Source organism: Ochotona princeps, chromosome 12, assembly GCF_030435755.1.
Source record: "Ochotona princeps isolate mOchPri1 chromosome 12, mOchPri1.hap1, whole genome shotgun sequence".
Taxonomy (NCBI): Eukaryota; Metazoa; Chordata; class Mammalia; order Lagomorpha; family Ochotonidae; genus Ochotona; species Ochotona princeps.
The window spans coordinates 57,066,952-57,089,278 of record NC_080843.1 but is presented as its reverse complement, the minus strand read 5'-3'; the positions used below and the strand labels follow the sequence as shown (position 1 = coordinate 57,089,278).

The following is a 22,327-nucleotide window of genomic DNA, read 5'->3' as shown; positions in this document are numbered from 1 at the left end:
ACGAAGATGAGGAATTGAGTATCTTTTACTAAAATGCTCAAAAGTGGAGAGGTAACCCCCCCTTTTTTTGCAGCATTGAAAATAATGTCAGAGTAAATATTAAACAGTCCTGAAGTTAAAAGTCCTTCACCTATGCACAATCACTGGATCTTTCTGCTAGTAAAACTCTGTGTTCTAGTGCTAATGATCCTATAAACTCTCTTATTGATAAGCTGGCTGCCTCTCAGAAACACACAAAACACTCAAGGCCTTGTGGCATAATTCTGTGTAGAACTTATTGGGAACTGAATTCTATGCTGAGTTAAGTACATACAGATCATAGAGTAATCTGCATTGGGATATTTCTGTTGAACTTCACAGTTCAGCAGCATAAAATCTCACAGTGGTAGTGCTTCCTTAATCTGAGCAGGCTCAAATGTTGTCATAGGACAATTATCTCTGAATACGAGTGTTGTCAACGCTAATTTCATCATCATTATCAACATAGTTCATTGCAGGAGTCACTAGAAGACGTTTCTTATGTGTTCTTTTACAGAGACATTTGTTTGCATCTCAGACAGACATGCGTGACAGTATCCTCATTGGATAAAAGAAGTCCTTTATTCCTTACATGGAGGTAAAGATTCTTGCAAGGTGCTGTGGAAGCAGTCCAATGTGTGATAACTGTGCCATGCTGGTGTCAGTGGAAGAATCATCTGGAAAGCTGTATTGGGTCAAGGTATGGAGAATCCTGGATGACCAGCATTTGGGCTTTCTTTTGTGAATAATGGAGACCAGATCATGATTATTAAGTAGACTTTTTTTTTTTTTTATCTTCACAACATTGCTATAGGGAAAACTTTCATGAACAGAGTGGAGATGTCCAGCATAGTCAAAATGGAACATGAACCATACACACATAGAAAAACACACACACACAAAAGAGACTAACTCAGGAATTTTCTTTTATTAATTAAATGTATATAATAGGGCCCAGCATGGTAGGTAGCAGCTAAAGTCCTCTCCTCGCATGCACAGGATCCCATATCAGCACTGGTTCTAATCCCAGCAGCCCTGTTTCCCATTCAGCTCCCTGCTTGTGGCCTGGGAAAGCAGTTGAGGATGACCATAGCTTTGGGACCGTGCACACACGTGGGAGACCTGGAAGAGGCTCCAGGCTCCTGGGTTCAGATTGACTCAGCTTCAGCCATTGTAGCTATTTGGGGAGAGAATCAGCAGACAGGATCTTCTATACTGTCTCTCCTCCTCTCTGTATATCTGACTTTCCAATAAAAATAAAATAAATCTTAAAAGAAAGAACATATTGCTCAAATTCCTTGAACTCCTATATTACATACTTCTCGTTAAGAAGCTTTATAACAAGTGTTTCAAATTCTGTAGCCCCCATTTCTCGATGTATTCCTCAGTTAACTCTGAGATTGGCAAATGCTTTTGCTCTTTTGCAGGGGAGTTTTTAGCAATATTCATCATGCCTCTGTCTCTTCTTTTGCTCTTGGTCATTGTACTTCTGGTTATCAGATTCTTTCCTTGGGGCAGGTCTCTAACCTGTGTCACCCACAGGTCTACAATTCAATTTCACTTATTGTGGTTACACAGGAAATGAATAAAATGAAAGCTGATATATCAGAAATGAAGAATACAGTGAAGCAAATTAAAAGTACAGTAAAGAGTTTCCAAAATAGAATGGAAGAAACAGAAGAAAGAATCTCAGAATTGGCAGATATTTCCTGTCACCAGAGAGAAACAAATAAAAAGCTGGAAGCAAAGCTAAAAAAAGTATTCAAGAATTGAAAGACACTACTAAAGGCCAAATATAAGAGTTATGGGAGTCCCAGAAAGTACAAAAAGAGAAGCTCGGTTTAAAAATACATTTAATGAAGTAATAGAGAATTTTCCTATTCTAAAGAATTGGGAAACAACATTCGGGAGGGGCACAGAACTCTCAACAGAGTTGAGCAAAAGTGATGTTCACCATGAACATCACCATGAATTATCATGTTCACCATAATAATCAAGCTCTCTTCAATCAAACATAAGGACAAGATCCTTAAATGTGCACATGAAAAAAATCAGTTGACTTATTAAGGAATGCCAATTAAATTCACAGAAGATCTCTCACAGGAAACTCTACAGGCAAAAAGAGAAAGGAGCTACATATTCTAGATTCTAAAAGCAAAAAAAGTCAGCCCAGAATAGCGTACCCAGCAAAGCTTTCCTTTGTCTTTGAAAATTCTTCCACAGTCAAGAAAAGTTAAAAGATAATGCCTCTTTCAAACCTGCCCTCCAAATGATACTTAAAGATGTTCTTTTGACAGAGAAGAGGAATAGCGCCCACCAAAGCCAAAGGCAAATGTGAAGATCATACCAGTAAAATAACAACAGAAGACTAAATCAATGAACAATCTGTTGCTAAAATGACAGGATCAAATTATCACCCATTCATATTAACCTTGAATGTAAATGGCTTAAACTCATTGATCAAACATTGCAAATAAGTAGCCTATAGGAGACATATCTCACCAACAAAGATCAGCGGAAACTATCTCATGGATTTTGATTTTTTTTAGTTCCATCTTTTCAAAACATTTTCTCATTAAATTCTTCAATGACTCATAGATCATGCAGTAGCATCCTTTTCTTCAAGATGGTTCTTGATTTTCTTTTTCATTTCTTAAGTGACACATTAGTTGCATGTTATTTAACTTCATGGTGTTTTTAATTTCTTTTTCTTCCTGTTTTTGATTTTGTTTTGTGACTTTTCATTTAAGGGGATATGTAGTAACTGTGTAATGGAAACTTGATATCCAGATGTGAGGATACAATGCAATATGCATCTCTACTTCTAGACCAAATATGGACTCCCAATGAAACTGTTTACTAAATTTTAACAGAAGGATGCTGGACCCTCTGCCATTGGCCATGCCCACAGTGATGGGCATATAACTGCTTATGAAGAACTATACTGTAGTAATAATATAGGGTACTTGGGCAGCAAGTAAGGGAAATGTCAGGGCCTATGGAACTGTATCATAAAATGATAATAATAATAAAAAAGAGGTAAAGTAAAATAACTAAAAAAACAAAAAAGAAGAAAAAATGTATATAATAAAAAAAGGTATGAAGCAGTTTCTTTTAAAGCCTGTTATTTCCTGAGCTACAATAAAGGATGAGGAAGCTTTTCAAGTTATTATTTCAATGAGTTAAGAATAATCAGTGGAAAATAATAATAACTGGTATTCTTCTTGCTAAATTTTGATAAAAGTCTATACACATTTTTTTAAGATTTATTTATTTTATTACAAAGTCAGATATACAGAGAGGAGGAGAGACAGAAAGGAAGATATTCCGTCCGATGATTCACTCCCCAAGTGAGCCGCAATGGCTGGTGCGCGCCCGAAGCCGGGAACCAGGAACCTCTTCCAGGTCTCCCACGCGGGTGCAGTGTCCCAATGCATTGGGCCGTCCTCAACTGCTTTCCCAGGCCACAAGCAGGGAGCTGGATGGGAAGTGGAGCTGCCGGGATTAGAACCGGCGCCCATATGGGATCCCGGGGCGCATTCAAGGTGAGGACTTTAGCCACGAGGCTACGGTGCCGGGCCCGAAAAGTCTATACAAATTTAAGAATTAGAAACATATTGTCCACTTACATATGGTCATAAAAAAATGCTTTGATTTTTCTCCCCACAAATTTAACTTCAGCAGGACCAAGGGATGTATTTGCAAGCATTTGTTTTGTTGGAGCACGTCAAGGCAACCACAGTCAACATAAAAAGTGGAATTTATTTTCCATTAGTACCATCTTCTATTAAGTGTCACCACCCTCAGCATTTTGAATGGTGAAATTGGCTTCTAAGAGAACCGAATTCAAGCAATTCAATGTGTCACCTCCCAGCTTGGCCTGAAGTCATAATGGGAGTCAGAATCTCAGGCCAATTTGAGGTCAGAGACTGAATCCGCTGTCAGAGGGGAAGGAAAAAATCCATTGTTGGTTAGTTGGGATATTAGAAAAAGCTTTAGCTTTCTATCTCACCCTTTTTGGTATTGTATAAATGTTTCATAAGAATAAATTTTTATAATAAACATGCAAGTGAAAAAGCAAAGCAAGTTGTTTCTTGTTGCAGAGTTAACCCTTCTGCTTAATGGTGATCTTGTCGGGGCTCCGAAGATCATTTTAAGAGACTAACGATGCAGGAGCCGATGCCGTCTTTTGATTTGATACTCAACACTTTGAGAAGAGGAGTAGGCCGTAAGTAGGAGCAAGGGTGACTGTCTCTAATGTGACTTCTGCAGCTTCTGTGTTCTGTGACTGAATGCGTCTCTCTTGAGAGTTCACCTTCTACAAGAAATCAACCTTTATAGCCTTAATTTAGGTTAAGGTCTTAATTACAGCTGCCAAATTTTGTTCCAAATTTGTGCAAATTTTGCCTCAAAATCAAAGAGCACTTTGTAATTTGGATCCACGTAATGAACCTCAATATCCAAGAGGAAAGAAAGAAAGGTAAATCAACTAAACATGAAGTAAGGTACATTTACTAGGTATGGCAATTTTTCACAAGCTGTTTGTTACTTATGTTGACAAATACTTTGGTATATATTGGTATACCAAAACAGACAATAGAACTCAAGTCCAGAGAAACTGGGTAATTTAGCCAAAAAAAAAAAAAAAAAAAAAAAATCAGTGATGGCCTATTTCTTAACAATCTTGTTGCCTTTCTCCATACAAGTTACTATTTATGGGTTGGCATACATACAATCCCTTGTGACTTTTCTGATGTAGCCAAGTGTGTCTAGCTCAGAAAAGAGAATATGTGGATACCATACCCAGCAGTTCCTTTTTCTACGAAAGCATTACTTGGCAATTTTGTTCAGAAAGACTGAGCTTCAGGATGATAAAACAGTCATCAATTGGGGATTTTGTTGTTTATTTTTTAATTGATATGATTAATCAAGCTAAGCAGTCAGCAAACATCCTTGCCAGAGACACAGTGAGAGAGAGCTAGTGACAAAGAAGCCACTCCTCCTTTTACAAAGGTTTGGTAGAAATCTGGTTGGCAGCCCAGGGAGTGTGCTATATTCCAGTTCAGCTACGTGAGTGCTGTGTAGTTCTTTGCATTCCTCTCAGTAGTACTCATTGCTCTCTAGGCTTGGAAATAGCTGCTCTGCTGAATTTGAATGAAGAGAAAAACTCCCAGAAATATTCCGTATGAATTAATGTAACTAATCCTGTTCTACTAGCCAAACCAAAGCAAGTGACTGGGCCAAGTTCAATTGGAAGAAAACAAAACAGCGCAGTGGGTGGAGCAGCCCATTGGAACGCATTCAAAGCAAGAACATGCTTCCTTCCCAGCCACCTCTTAGCACTCTTAGCACTCCTCCACATGGCCTCCAGATGTAGCCTTAGTCCACAATGGCCAGGTATCCTCAGTCAGGCAGAGGAGGGCACCCATTATGGTACCTGAAGAATCGAGATGAAAGTGCTTTCTTGCTAAATTACTTAGGAAATTGCCTCCATTTCCTTTTTGCCTTTCTTTTTGCTAGACTAAGCCTGGCAGTTACCTAGGAGGGTATAGCCCAATGAGGCCATTATCGAGTGACTCCTGCAGGGTTATTACAAGAATGCGATTGTGGAGTCACTGCAGCACATTTCAGCTGCCAGAATTTTATTGCTTTGAACTTTGATAGATTCTTCCCTTTGCAAAGTCCAACTAAACCTGTCAAATTTCAAAGATTCTGTATATGCAAAAATGGAAAATGGAAAGAAATGGAGGTATTAGATGTCTTAAATTTCTAAGCATGGCTACGCTTAGTTCATATATATATGTGTGTATATATATTCTTTTTAAGATTTATTTTATTTTTGCTGGAAAGTCAGGTATATAGAGGAGGAGAGACAGAGAAGATCTTCTGTCTGTTGATTCACTCCCCAAGCAGCCACAACAGCTGTACCTGAGCCAATCTGAAGGCAGGAGCCTCTTCCAGGTCTCCCACATGGGTACAGGGTCCCAAGGCTTTGGACCATCCTTGACTATTTTCCCAGGCCACAAGCAGGGAGCTTGATGGGAAGCGGGACTGCCGGGATTAGAACCAATGCCAATATTTGATCCTGGGGCTGCTCATGGCAGACCCGAAATATATTTTTAATGTTATATTTTCTATATAGGTGTTCTCTTGTTCACTTAAGTAAGAGGGTCCTTGATAATCATTTGAGTGGGATTTTACTGAAACTTCCAAAGTCTAAATGCAGTCTAAAATTTCGACATAGTGCCTTTAATGTATGTATAGTGTCTGTGACTTACTTATTTTACTTCACTGAATTCTCAAAGTAATTCTATGCTCAAACATTTCCCCTACCTTTGTGTGAATGCTTGGCTCCAGAACGCAGTTTTGTTGGGACTTGGAGAGTGTCCAGTTTATTCACTGCTATATTCACAAGAGCAAACACAGGCTTTACTTATAATAGTTACTTCATGAATATTTGTTGATTTAACTCAAGCCTTCAATGAATGTTTGAACTGAAAAAAAAAACTCGGAAAAAAAACTTGAAAAAAGAATCTGAAGATTAGAAAAATTAAGTGACCTGCTCAGGTCACAAGATCATCAAGAGATGAGTCAGAATTCAAGTCAGTTCTGGTTCCCACTAATTGAAACAAGAACTGTAAAGAGCATGCTGTCCCAGGTAACTTCCATTGTTGTTTGCTAAGCACCTGTGTGAGTAGGCTCCACAAGGGATGGATTTCCCAGCCTGTGTGCATTTCCCACTGGACACATTGCTGCCAACAAACTGACTTGGCTCTTCCCAGCATAGAAGCAGGAGCGTTTCCCCGATGTCAGGCACACATGGCAACTCAAGGATAGTTACAGGGGAAGCAACTGCTTAATTTTTGGCAGGACAGAGGCCAGGAGTGGCACATTAATCCTCTGGGACTGAAAGGTGGGTGGTGCTCTTGTTCTGGTTGCTTTTGTCAGACACAAAGGTGTGACAGTCCAGAATACTTACTGAGTGGCTCTGTAGGGAGTAAGACATTTTCTGTGATTAGCTGAAATTCTTTTCCCTTGTAGAAAACAAAATGTTAAAGCCAAGTGAACCAGACCTGAACTGTGCCTTGTTTGCAAATTTGGTAAAGTGATTAGACTAACCCTGGGGAGGAAGGAAGGAAACCAGTATGTGAAGGCTGCTGAGACTTTGGCTCTTCTTAAAATTTGGTGTGGGAACGAAATGCTTCAAACAACACATGCCAGAGAAAATGAATCATCTAGAAGGAGGGGAAATGTGGTAGATCAGGTAGTGGCTACAAATGTAGATGTTAGTCAATGGAGTTTGCTGATGGAACTAAAAACTTTTCATAAGATTTAAATTATCCAACTCAGTATACATTCATATAGCACTGTTAATATGTAATGTTTTGTGGGAAGGTCAGTGTGATGGTGCAGCTGGTTATGCTACTTCTTAAGACATCCACAACCTATATTGTAGTGATGCTTCAAGTCTTGGCTACTTTGGTTCTGAGCTGTTTCCTGCTAATGCATATGGAAGCAGTGGACAATTACTCAATTCCTGGAGTCCCTGTCATTTTTATGATAGCTCTTGGTTCTTGATTTTTGCCTGCCCCAACTTCATTTTGGTTATTGCAAGCATTTGGGGGGTATAAGCGGGTAGATGGAAGAGGTTTTCTCTTCCCCACTCATTCTGTCTCCCTTTCCGTCCTCTGTCACTTGTTACTGCGTAATTGAAGAAAATCGTAGGCATAATGTGTGCTTCGTTTCACCTACATTTGGTCTCTGGTTTTTGGACTAGAAGTGAAAAGACTCAGATTTTAGCATTGAATATTACCATCCCTGCCAATTAAGACACCTTGAAATTTCTTTTGGGCTGCAAGCTTCAACTTTTGCCTATGAAGCAGTAGCATAATGCACAGAGGAATGCCTTCCTGGGCCTAGGGTTTTTGCTTTCCTCTAAGCACTCCCTGCCTATATGACTGGCTTCACTTCCCTGTCCCTGGTAGGAAAATATAGTGAATCCTGCACTCTGTGTCCGTAAGGATGTTGAGACCCTCCTAGCACATAAAACAAGTTGAGCCATCTGTGTTGTGTGCACCTGTCCCCTTGCACAATGAATGTATCCAACAGTCACAATGACGGGAGCTTGCCTTGCTTTATTCCACAGTTGTTGCAAGCTTCTTTTGAAGAATGCACTTTGAAAACTTTAAGTGTGTGTGTGCTGTGCTAGACGAGATGGATTCTTGAGGCATGATGTGTTAGTTCGCTGTGTGCTGATTTTCCTCAAGATGCTTGATGAATGTCCTCTTGCCCCTTAAGAAAGGTGGGGGGGTTAATGGCAGAATTTTCCATGTGTTCTTTAGTCCCACTCAGTGGTATTCATGGCATTTTGCTGTTTTTAAAGCTGCCTCAAAGACATCTCAATCATTTTGCCTGGCAATCTTGAATGGCGCATGTTGCTATGATTCTGCCTGCACTGATGAGGGGCCTGGGACTCTAGGAATTGATTTATTTCACAATATTGGTGGGTAGGGAGGAATACGTGGAGGCAATTCCGTGTTATGAACTTAGATATTCTTCCTGCCTTACCAGGTTGCCTTTTGTAAGTGACCCATTACTAAAAGGCCAATGAATCAATAAGAAACTGACCTGCTCAGAGCAAGACAGGAGTTTGGGGATGCCATCTGGCTAACAAAAGGAACTTGATTTATCCCCTATTTCCTTCTGTGTTCCCTTTTAGCTCAATGGAAATTCAGAGTGCTCACCACTGCTGCGCCTTGCGCATGGTCCCATAGGATGGCACCATCCGTGCGCATGAATCAAAGCACCTATTTTTAAAAAATCTCAACTTGCTAAATTATAAAAGTTGTGCCACCAACTCTGCTGTATGTGTTTACCTTCAGAGACAAGATCAGCAGCAAATTAGTGCTCTGTGCTCTGGGAGGGTTCCCAGACACAGCCCAGCAGCTGAAGAGGAAGCTCTGCAGCCAAGGGTGGGCCTCTTTCTGCTTCTGACTTTGTATTCCTAGCCAGGCGGGCTCAGTGCTGCTGAGGCCAAAGGTCTCAGTCCTCCATAGTCTCTCGAATCACTCCACAGTAATAGTCTTTGTAGATCCTATTATTGTCACTGGAAAACAATTTTGAGGTCTGTATGTGATTAGGGCAGATGGCCAGCTGGAGGCATTTGAACAAAATATCTTTTTACATTTCCTTTTATTGAGTTTGGAGAATCTGCAGCTTAACACAGAGTTTTGTACTGCTTTTTAATTCAGCCAAACTTGGAAGGCAGTCTCTATTAAAGTTACAGATATATCTGGATAATGCTGTGATTAAAAAGTTGTTAGTGGACCATGTTTCCCATACTCATTGCAGGCCCTTCTCAAAGCAAAGAAATTCTCATCTTTGATTTCACTATTTTATAATGGAAGATACAAGAGGAAATGAAGCACCATTTAGCAAGTTCTTCACTCAGCCAAAGTCCAAAGCGAGAAAGCTACAGGATAATAAACAGAGAAAGAAAACGATCCCCTATCATATATTCTAGGCGTGTGATTTCTTTATATCTAAAAACACTGGTTGTAAAACTAATAAAATCATTTTCTCATTAAAATGTAGTCAATGCTCAAAGATTTCTCCTCTTTACCTCCCAGTCACACATACTTTGCAGATGGCAATCAGTGCATGGGGGACTCTCCAGGGGCAGTAAGCTGTACCCCTCCTTTGTTTTAAGATTTGTTCAGTTGGAAGTCAGATTTATACACAGTATATGGGGGGAGAGAGAGAGGATTTTCATCCACTGATTCATTTCCCAGGTGGCTGCAACGGCCAGGTTAAAGCCAGGCTGAATCCAGGATCCAGGAGTAAGAGCTTCATTGATGTATATTCTGTGGGTAGCACAGTCCAAACACTTGGATTATCTTCTGCTGCTGCTTTTCCTAGGTCATTAGGGCATTGATTGGAAAGTAGAATAATAGGGATAGATAAAGGGCAAATATTACAAAGTGCCATATTGTCTCACTTCTCCCACATCCATGATTATAATAAGTTTTTCTTGTTCTATAACCTCAAACATTTATGAAGGGCAGAAATCCTGAGTGAAGTTTGTGCAGTGGTATCTGAAAATGATTATGAGAAATGGAATGAGCAAGTTTGAAGATAGTGGAATAGGGTGAGCACATCTGTTTAAACAGAGAAAGATTAGCCAAGGTGGAGCAGAGAGGGCATTATCCTGGGAAATAGGAGAGGCCACGCTAACCTCAGAGGGACACCTGGAGACTCATGGCCATGGGGAACCAGCAGAGACAAAAGAGCAGTGCTACAGGTAATAGATACCTCAGTAGAAATAAGGGATCCACAAGCAGCCAGGTGGGAAGGGGATTTCACCAGGAACTCAGCAGGTGTACCTAGCCATAAAACTAGGGGTCCTGTAGATTTGTTTGATTTGATCACCACCAGAAGCAGAGTGGCAAAGACCAAGCCATCAGGTTTGGGAACAGGGTGAATTTAATAGCCCAGACCATCACCAGTACTACAGCTGGCACCATTTTGTGAATAGTGGCAAAGGCTCAGAGTGGCAGAGTGCCTGGGGAAGGAAAACAGTGAGCTTTGCATGTGCTAAGCCAGGGAAGAGCACACTCTTGGCTCAAAACATTGCACTGGTCCCACCAGGAAAACAATACTGATTTGACATTCCATGGATTCCATGCAAGTAAGTTCAGGCTACCCCCAGAACTAATTGTAATCAGTAACCAGCAAGAAGGTCTCCACTGGCAGCCAGGTGGGATGCAGAGATTACAGGGAACTCAGGAGGTAAACCCAACCATAGAATGGTTAGTCCTGCTTAATTTAGTCTGATCACGAGCAGAAGCAGAGTAACAGAGACCAAGCAGCAGCTATGGAAACAGGTGGATTTCACAGCCCAGACCCCACCAGTGCCACAATGGGTGCCACAGTCTTTGAACTGTGGCAAAGACTCTGCTGCACATGTGCTAAGCCAGGGGAGACTCCTAACTGAACGCATTGCACTGGTCCCATCAGGAAAGCAGCACTGGTCCCATCAGGAAAGAAATACTGATTTGGCATCCCATGGGTTCCATCCAAAATAGGTCTGGGTTGCATCCTGACCTAATCCCAGTTCCTGCTAGAAGCGAGAGCGGGAGAAAGGCTGTTCAGGCAACGGTGCGGCAGTAGCACAGGATCACAGAGGTGGAGAGTGATCTGGGAGAGGTGCTGCAGTGACTGTGGCAGAGGCATGGTGGAAATGGGAGCCTGGAAGTGAAACGTGATGGAGCAAGTGGCCCAGACGACACCAAAAACTGGACAGTGAGCAGGATCAGTGAAGTTGATCTGTAGACCTGTGGACAGCACAGTTTAAACACTGGTGTCAAGTCTAAGACATTGCTAATCAAAGCTGCAATGACCACGAACAGAATAAGAGACATAGGTACTATGAATAAGGTTACTGATGCTGCAAAGAGGAAAAAGTATACATCAATCTCAGAATTAACTGAGGAAGACATCAAGGAACTGCTGAACAAGAAACTTCTTAAAAAATAACTATAAATTTTATTAAAAATGACAAAACGTATATATAGAAGCTCAAGGAATTTAATATGTTACACAAGAAACAACAATGTTGAAACAAAATTAAGCTGAATTATTAGAAATGAAGAACACAATACAGCAAATTAAAAGTTCAGTGGCTGGGCCCAGCACAGTGGCCTAGCAGTTAAAGTCCTTACCTTGAGTATACCGGGATCCCATATGGGTGCCAGTTATAAACCCAGCAGCCCCACTTCCCAACCCGCTCCCATTTTGTGGCCTGAGAAAGCAGTCAAGGATGGCCTAAAGCCTTGGGACCCTTCACTGCACGCACGTTGGAGACCCAGAAGAGACTCCAGGTTCCTGGCTTCGGATTGGCTCAGCTCCGGCTGTTGCAGCTTCTTGGGGAGTGAATCAACAGACAGAAGATCATCCTCTCTGTCTCTTCTTCTCTCTGTATATCTGACCTTGCAATTAAAAAAAAAAAAATCCAGTGGCAAGCCTTAATAATAGAGTGAGGCAGAAAAAAAAAAATCTTAGAACTGAAACCTCCTGCAATAATGCTTAAACAGTCAAAAAGCTGGAGGAAGAACTGAATCAAGCTAAGAAAGGCATTCACAAATTAATGAACACCATCGAAAGAACAGACATAGGAATTATGGGAGCTTAAGAAGGTTCAGAAAGAGAAGCTGGGTAGAAAGATGTAATCAGTCAAATCATTGAGACCTTACCTAATACAAAGACAAAATTGGGAAATAAAATACAGAAGGGGCACAGGACTCTTACTGGTAACAATGCTCACCATGACCCATCATAGTCAAGCTCTCTGGTTGAACATAAGAAAAAGACACTTAAATATGCACCTGAAAAATCAGTTAAGTTATAGAGGAATATCATTCAGACTTACAGCTAATCTGTCAGACAAAACTACAGGCCAGAAGAAGAGAATGGAATAACATATCCTATATCCTAAAAGGAAAAATAAATGTCAGCCCTGAATAACTTATCCAGCAAAGCTCTACTTTGTTTTTAAAAATTAAAGAAAATATTTTCACAGCAACTGAAGTTGAAAGACATTGCCTCCACTAGACATGCCCTACAAATGCTACTTAAAGATGTCCTACTGACAGAGAAAAGGATTATTGCGTACCAAAATCAAAAGCAAGCAAGGAGAAGTTCCCAATCAAATGACAAATGGAGACTAAACTGGCCAATGAACATTCCATTGCTAAAATGATAGGATAAAATCACTACTTATTGATGATATTGACACTGAATGTAAATGACTTTAACTCATCAATCAAACATCATAGATTGGCGGACTGGGTTAAAAACAAACCCATCTATCTGTGACCTACAGGAGACATATCTCACCAACAAAGATATGTGGAATTTGAAAGTAAAGATTGGAAAAAGATATTTCAGGTTAATAGAAACAAAAATGATCTGCTATGGCAATTCTTATATTAGATAATATAGACTTTGATGTGAAAAGCATTAAAAGAGAGCCCGGTGCCATGACTTGGCAGCTAAAATCCTTGCCTTGAATGGACCAGGATCCCGTATGGGCACTTGTTCTAATCCTGGGAGTCCCACTTCCCATCAAGCTCCCTGTTTGTGATCTGGGAAAGCAGTCGAGGATGGCCCAAACCCTTGGGACCCTGTACCTGCATGGGAGACCTGGAAGAGTTCCTGGTTCCTGGCTTTGGATTAGCTCAGCTCCAGCTGTCATGGTCTCTTGGGGAGTGAATCATCGGATGGAAGATATTTCTCTCTGTCTCTTCTTCTCTCTCTATATATATATGTGTGTGACTTTGCAATAAAAATAAATAAAATTTTACAGAAAAGGCATTAAGAGATAGGGCAGCAGATAATGATCAAGGGATCCATCCAGCAAGAAGAGATCACCATAATGGATGTATACACACCAAATGCCAAGGCCCATAGCTACACGAAACAAACATTAATGATTTAAAGAAAGAAATGGATTCCAATTTAACAGATCAATGAGACAGAAACTCAGCAAGGAAACAACAGAGGTCACCCAAACTATGGAACAAATAGACTTAATTACTGCCTGCAGAAACTTTCATCCTATGGATGCAAAATTCGCATTTTTATCTGTACACAGAATCTTCTGAAGCTTTGATCATATTATAGACCATAAAAAGCCTCAAGAAATGCAGTAAAACTGGACACCACCAAGTCATAATCCCCAGAAGATATGAAAATACTTGGAGACTAAACAATATGCTGCTAAATTAACAATGGGTTATAGAGTAAATAAAAAAGGAAGTAAAATTTGCTTCAAACCAATGAAGGCATCAACACAACATATGAAAACTTGTAGGACACAATCAAGGAATTGTTAAGAGTGAAGTTCATTTCAATCAATGCCTATGTCAATAAATTAGCACCAAATAAATGGGCTAATCATACATCAAAAGGAGCTTGAAAACAATGGCAAAATCATATCGAGATTAGCAGGAAAAAAGAACTAATCAAGATAAGAGAGGAAATAGGAATCAAATAGCAAAAGAACTATCCATAAGATCAACAAATTAAGAGCTGGTTATTTGAGAAAATCAACAAAATAAAGTACCCATTAGTCCAAACAATCAAAAAATGAGAGAGAAGATACCAATCAATAGAATCAAAGACAAAATTAAATATAATAACATACATAGAATAATCAGGAACTATTACAAGCAACTGTATGCCAACTTTTTAGAAGACCTCAAAGACGTGGATATATTTTTGAACACATACAATCTACCAAAATTGAACCATGAGGCAATTAATAATCTAAATAGATCTATAATTAGGATGGAGATTAAAACAGTAATTAAACCTCTCTCAACAAAGAAAAACCCTGGAATGGACAGCTTCATTGCTGAATTCTGCCAAACATTTCAAGAACTGACTGCTGTTGGAGCAACTGGATAGCAGCCTGCAGAAGTAAGAAACAAGATCCCAACCACTCACCTCATACAAAAATCAGGTCTAAATGGATCAAGGGCTTTAATTTGCATCAAGAAACCATCACACTCTTAGGAAGTATTCTACACTTTATAGACATTGGTAGAGACTTCTCAGAAAAGTCACCAAAAGCATATTCAGTCAAGCAAAAATAAGGAAATGAAACTACATCAAACTAGGAAGATTCCATATAGAAAAAGAAACAATCAACAAACTGCAGAAGTATCCAACAGAATGAGAGAAGATCTTTGCAGAGGAACTATTTAATTGAAGCTAGCATACTGAGAAATGAACATACACTGTAATATGCACCTCTACTCCTGAATTAAAGATGAACTCCCAATAAAACAGGTAAATTTATCTTGACAATAGGATGGCTAGACTTTATACCGTTGTAGAATGCACCTACAATGTCAGGATACACTTGAACGGCAGAATGGTGGACTTGTGACTGCTTTTGAAGGACGATACTATTATAATAATATTGAGGAAAACTGTTGGAAGGAATGGGCAGGGGGGAAGGGAAAATCTCTGAATCCAAGGAACTCTAGCATGAAAAGTAAAAATTAAGAAGACAAATTGCATAAAATGTATTTATTTTGCTGCAAGGTTGGAATCTAAGCATACAAGAAATTTTCAAAAAGTTCACAGAGGGAGTGTATTATGGAAATCTGTAAATGGATTTCAAGTGTTTTTTGCAGCAGAAACCTCTCTTTTAGTTTATTTTCTATATTGGTTCAATGCATCTGCTTTTATTATAGCAGGTGTATATCTGACATGTGTGAGGCAGATTAAGGCAAAAGTTTTATAAGGGCTTGAATGCTCTAATACACAAAATATATGACTCATATTCAAACATCTGCTAGGTCCTTTAACCTATGGAATGAGAAATTTTAAACAAAGTAGAATTTTTAACCTAAACTTTCATCCTGAATGTTTCAGTTACTATCTCATAAATATTTCTCTGTATCTTTACATATTCTTTATTGTTATTACTTTCCATGATGCAGTTTTGTAGGTATAGGGATTCCTCCCCCCTTTCCTCAGTTTCTCCTCCTACAGTTTTCCCCCATACTATCACAGTAGTATAACCCTGTAGTAACAGTTACAAATTTAACATTTTGCTATTTAGATGTATGTCATTGTAGTTATGGGCAAAGGTAGAAAATCTAATAATAATACTATATACACTACTTCAAAGCAGGAAATTAAAAAAATTGTAGAGAAATAATTTTTTTCTTCGAGTATCCAGACACATTTGTTCTAGATATTTCTCTCCATCTGTTATTTGCTAGTTATTTGCCAGAATCTGATTTTTTCTCTTTTTTGGCACTTGGCTAGAATGCATTTTCCAGTTGCTTTTGGAGATTGGTTTGAACAAATGTCTGAAATGGAATGTGGCTGGAAGAGATGTTTGATGTTTATCATAGCTAAATTTGGTAGAAGTCTCATACACATGCTCTTTTTCCAGTTCTTGTTGACTTTGGAAGTCTTATATCAGGGATACCAGAGTCATTACCATCTTGTGACCTGAGTAGAGCGAATAGTCTTCACTGAGCAGAATCACCTGGAAGCACCAAGATTTATCATGATGAGATTTATACAGATGAGAAGTTTGCATTCTGTTGCATCATTACCTGTCGCTGTCCCGCAGCGATGGACTTGGTGCACGGAGCCGATAATAACACACATGGACCCTGACTGATGGTCAAAAGCCATAGTTTATTAGTAGCATCAGACTTTATACACTGAGGTTCATACAGGATTAGGGTAGAGATACTTAGTTCATCAACAAAACCATCAACTGTTTCTATGCCTTTGTTTGGAAGTCCTTTTCTCTTGTATATTACTTTCCACTCAACTATTCTTATACAAATGATATCTCATCAGGTATACAAAAGGTAGCCATTTGGTTATTCTCCTCCAAATATCCAACCAACTGTAATCCTGTGCTCACTGACCTTCTATGGTCACAATGTCCTCCTACAATTACAGGTAAGGGCATGTGTGTTTCTGCAGCTGACATCCTTGAATACATCATACAACTGAAGAAGATTGTTAAATTAGGCCTGACAGCAACGTTGACAGGTGCAGTATCCTGAGAGATGCAATAGACGGTGCTGAGGTGAATTTAAACATTCCAGTTTTGCCATGGAATTTTGCAAACCCCTAGTCCTTGAATCTCCAGAAGAAAATCTGAGAAGCTCATTGAATTTTTCAAAGACTAGGATTCAAATTAATGATGCTGAATGGGAAAAAAACAACAACAACTGTGGACTTCACTAGGAAAAGCAGTATGGTTCCCAAATGACTCTATGAACTATCAGATTTCCCTAGGGGATTTGGGAAGCTCAGTGAAGCAGTGTTGTCAGTGTAATAATATGTCATTGTGGCTCCTTGAAGCCCGAGTCTTCTACCTTTACCTATTATTTCCATTGCTTTCATTCTAGCTCTCTTTAAAGGTTTAGCTCCAGGCAGCTACGTTGAAAAGAGGCAAGAATTGCATATGACAGGATAAATACAATTTATCTGAAATTCTTTGAACAGTATTTTGGACTTTGAAGTATCTGCATAAACATAGTGAGGTATCTTGAATACAGGAAGAGTATCTAAGTAGTAAGTTTAGTTATGCTTCATTTATTTCTCAGGCACATAAGTTTCAGGTAATTTTGTGTGTCATCTCTTCATGTTGGTTGTAACACACCACGTATGACCAGGTACAGAATGCTTCAATTGTGACGTTATGTATGTTATGACTAAAACGATTGCAGATTTTGGATATGCTAGATTTTTGAGAATTTTAGATTTTTGAATTTTTGAGTCACAATGCTCAATCTGTAATAACTATATTTAGTAAGGCAGAAGGGAAGTTTTATAAAGAATGGGAAGGAATATTTTTGTTTGTGATTTATATAAGGCAAAAGTTATCTAGCTGGTTTGCCTGTTTTCCAGAGATGTCTGAAGTTTTCTGCTTTTAACCTGGAAAACGCGGTAGTTTTCATCAGACAAAAAACAATGATTCACTGTCACATATAGGTGTATTAGTCTAGTTATGAGATCTGGAAGCAATTTAAGGTTTTCACTGTACATAAAACTCTGATTAACAAGTACGTTCAGTGATCTCATTGTCTTTCAGAACCACCTCTACCTTCTTATATTTTAAATAGTGGTATAATTTCAAAAGGATATACCTTTATGTAGGGTTCTTTAAAAACCTCTGCTTCCTCTAATGATAGGAAGTTCACAGGAAAAAGCAGCTTTTGTTTCTTTTGTTCTATCAGGTCAAAGAAATGGGTGACTTATTTCTAACGTGTACAGCTGTGTTATACTTGTGACATACTGTCTAAACCAATACACCCCTAAGACCTACTTCTCTTGTTTACACCAGTTTTTCAAAAGGAATGAAAGATCTGCCAGGACTACGCTCATGTTTCTGGCTGTAATGTTGGTGGAGCCGGAGCGCAGGCTGCTTTTACAGCTTGCTCACGGGTCTCTGCGCAGGTGTCCAGCGCTTGTCTACCGTACACGGGCACTTACGTAGGGGGTTCCAATCATGTTGCTGCTTTCATTGCTCATGTCGAGATTTCAGTTTGCAGCCCAGGTTTACCTGTGAAATTGTGAATCTGTTTCTAAATGCATGTGTAAGTTAGCAAGCTGCTGTATTTAGAAAAGAGCTTTGTTTTGGCTCCTAATGCAGAAGACTTAAGGTCCGAAATCAGGTGAATTTGCTTGGTTCAGACTCAGGTGATAGTCTTCTTGTGGGCAGAAGCCCAGAATACTACAGTGGAAGTGGAAGTGGAAGTGGAAGTGGAAGTGGAAGTGGGAGTGGGAGTGGGAGTGGGAGTGGGAGTGGGAGTGGGAGAGGGAGAGGGAGAGGGAGAGGGAGAGGGAGAGGGAGAGGGAGAGGGAGAGGGAGAGGGAGAGGGAGAGGGAGAGGGAGAGGGAGAGGGAGAGGGAGAGGGAGAGGGAGAGGGAGAGGGAATCTCTGTGTCTTTTTTTGATTTTTTTTTGTAAACCACCAGAATTCAGGCACGGAACTGTTTTCTAGGAAGGTTGTGTTATTTTACTTTCCAATCAAAAATATATGTGGTTTCCTTTTCTCCACATTCTTATAAACCCTTATTATACTTTATCTTTTGAAAGCAGACATCCTTACTGGAGTGAGGTGATACATTATTGTACTTTTGATTTGTATTTCTCTGGCTACTGGCAATGTTAAGGATATTTTACACTTCCCTATGGCCAAATGAATGCCTTGCTTTGAAAACTATCTACTCAGAACAATGACCTAATGCTGGTTGGATTATTTGCCCCTGAGATACTGAGTTGTGTTCCATATATTTTCTGGTTATTAATTCTTTGCCAGTTATTAAATAGTGTCTAAAAGTCGTCCGTTATTTTTTAGATTATTTTTTATTCTGTTGAAAGGCAAAAGTTTTGTAGTTTAATGAAACCCCATATGTCAGGTTTTCATTTCTCACCTTGTTCTGGGAGACATGTCTATAAAATGCTTGTCCTGATGTTTACATTATGCTTTTGTCAATAGTTTTGTATAATATGCTTAGGCTTATAATCCATTTTGAGTTGATTTTTTTATATGGTTGTGACAGATATCTAGTTTCCTTCTACTATGTTGGAATGTCAGTTTTCTCAGCACACTTGTTGAAAAGACTCCTTTTCTGATGCCTATTCTAAGTATTCTTATAAAAAAAATCAGCTTATGAAGGACTATACTGTTGTAATAATATGGGGGAAATCAGGGCAGGGAGGGTATTTGGAGAGGGGGAAAGGGAAATCTCAGAGACTATGGAATTGTGTCGTAAAATAAATAAAATAAATAGAGATAAATAAATAAATAAATAAATAAATAAATAAATAAATAAAATAAATAGAGATTTTTTTAAAAATCAGCTGGCTGTAGATTCATGCGTTCACAGCCAGGCTCTACGCTGAATGTTTTCTACATCTTTGTATTTCTTTCTTTCTTTTTTCTAACTTCCTGGAATTCAGAAAAAAGTCTTCATTTTGATTTAGTATGCTACTGATGACTTCTTTCAAAGTTTAAATTTTCCTTAGTGTACTTTTTAAATCCAGAAAGTTTGATTTTTAAAAATTACTTTCAACAATATATTAAGGTTCTGTTAAAATATTATTTCTCCATATCTTCTTGAAGTTCACTGAGTTTTCTTTAAACTTTTACTTTGAGCATTTTCATGTATCAGTTATTACCTGATTAGTTATTGATACATTATTTTGTTCATCAGTTGAGCCCATGCTTCCCCAAGAGTTCTTTGTGCTTGTTGACACAGAATGTCATCTGCACATTGAAGGATTTAAACCTTTTCAGGGTTATAATGTGACACGTTTTGTGCCTACCTTCCAGAAATATGAATAAAGGTTCCAGCCCCAGTTGGATTGGTTATGTAAGGCTTTCCTGTTTGCTTCCCCAAGTGAACAGTTACCTGCCTGTGTTGTGTTCACAGGTTAAGACTGGGGCAGGCTGGGACAGGCCGGGTCAGGCCAGGCTATAGCATCCAAAGCAAAAGTCATGACAGGTGAGGGACTATGCCAAACTGGGTCAGAGCAACCACTGGCATGTGTGAGATCTGTGGCTGGGCACAGACCTGGTTGAGGAGCAAAGGAGATGCCCTGGCTAGGGTGAGATTCCCACTGGGTAAGTGTGGGAAGTGAAATGGGAGCCGCATTCTAGTCTGGACGTAGCTGTAGTGTTCCTTGGCACAAGTGTGGACTGGGGCTGAGTGCACTGGACTGAGCTAGACTCCAGCACCCACTGGTGCTAGTGAGAACCAGGGTTGGTATAGGACGGGCTAGGCTAGGTCTCTGCCCCTGCTGAGCCACATGTGAGCTGTGTCTGCATGTCGACCAGGCTAGGCTGTGCTATAAACCCCCAAAATAATAAATGGAATGGGTTGAAGGCCGGTCGGTAAAGACCATTGTTCCTGCCAGGATGGGAAATGGACTGAGTAGGGCTGGCCCATGGAGCAACTGATGCACACAAGACCTGGCAGTGGGTCTGAGGGAGGAGCTTGGGAAATTCCTCTGTCAGGACACAGTCCCTGCAGGTGAGCACGAGAACCATGATAGGGAGCAGCGCAGACCAGGCCATGGAACAGTACACGCTGGCATACATTTGGCACAGGTCGGGGGCTAACTGGGCAGGGCCAGTTCACATCACCTGCTGGCGAATTCGAGCACCAGAATGGAGTGTTGGTTAGGCCAGGTTTGGTTGCAACACAAACCAATACACATGAGGGCTGGGACTGGGTGCCAGCTGGGCTGGGCTAGGCTGTAGCCCCCACCAGCATGAGTTAGACTTGAGCATGGGCCGGGTTGTGCCAGGCTACAGTACCCACTGGCAAAAGCCAAGGTGAGGTAGGCAATGCCATACCAGGCTGCAGCACCCAACCAGCACACGTGAGACCCAGGGAGGGGAGGGGGCAAAGCCGTTAGTGGGGCTGCATGGGGCTCCCCTGCTGGATCACCATTCCCAGTGGAGAGCATGAGTTGAAATGGGGAAGACCAGATTGGAAAGAGCTACAACACCTGTTGGCTTCATGTGAGCTGGACCAGGGAAAAGCCAGGGTGGGTTGACTGTTCCTATTGGCGCAAATGTAAGTCAGAGTTGATGTGGTATGGGTTGGGCTCTGTCAGAGCATCAGGTGGCAGATGATGGCATGGGGCACTAATTCTGTCAAGCCAAACTGCACAACTGCCTGGAGAGGCATGATCTGGGAGTAGGAGTGGGCCCAGTAGGGAAACTTTGGGCACTTCTCTCTTGGGTTGCTGCTCTGTCTGGTGTGCATGAGAACCTGGACTGGGGCAGGCGTGGCTAGTCAGAGTGGTACCAATCACAGATGTGTGGGCTGGATAGTAGGGCTGTTTGGGTTGAACCAGGCTTTAATGCCCAATGTATGAGAGCTGAATGGGATGTGGGTCAGACGATACATATTGGCAAGCACGGGAACCAGGGCAGAGGGCAGGCCTGGTGGGGGTTACTGCAAGTAATTCTGACTAGGCTGCAGTTCCCACTGGTTTGCATGAGGGCTGAGTGTGTGGTGGGCAGGAATCGGCTGGGCTCCAACATTTATTGGTTTGCATAGAAGACCGGGCTGAAGGCAGAACTGACCCAGCATTTGCAGCCACCATCATATACATAGACTGATTGTGGCAACAGTCTGTGCCGGACCTTGTTCTGGTATGCACACACAAGAATCTGGTCTGAGATCACCTCAGAAGAAGTTTCTTTGGGTATTTCCCCAATCGAGCTGCTGGACTCAGAACCAGAACCATGGAGGAAATTCCATGGTTCCATGGTCTGACCATGTGTCAAAACTGAGCCTCCTATGTGGACAGCATATTCAGGGGCACATGGAGGATATGGCAGTCCACTGACACCTGTGTATGACACCTTGTACCAAAACAGAGGAAAGAACAGATTGATCATCTACCCCAGCCAAGTGTTGGCAATGAAATTTTAGGCAAGTGGAGGCACTAAGGTGGACTGTGTCAGCCAGTGGATTCTGAAGAGATTTCATTGTGCTTGGAATGGTGAGATTGGCAGCAATTTGGAACAGCTGAAGTATGGAAACCAGTTGAGCAATGCTCGTGGAGCAGGCCCCGCCTGGGGACCTAGGGATGGTGAGAGGGTGTGGCTTCTCCCTTTGTCTCTCCCCTTTCTCCAGATACAGGAACTAAAACAGAGAATGTGGAAACAATGGTCTTACCCATTTTCAGGTAGCCCTTGATCTTTTGGGCCCTAATCAACTATGTAAAGATCATCAAATTTTTT

At 40.6% G+C, this 22,327-nt stretch overlaps 1 long non-coding RNA gene across 1 annotated transcript in view; it reads left to right on the top strand.

Moving 5' to 3' along the window:
• The first annotated feature begins 547 nt into the window (after positions 1–547).
• The window catches only part of LOC131481557 (uncharacterized), a 39,626-nt gene continuing 17,846 nt past the window's right edge, over positions 548–22,327 (top strand). Inside the window, exon 1 of the long non-coding RNA XR_009246384.1 lies at positions 548–718. This is a non-coding gene — a long non-coding RNA (uncharacterized LOC131481557). The remainder of the gene's footprint in view (positions 719–22,327) is intronic.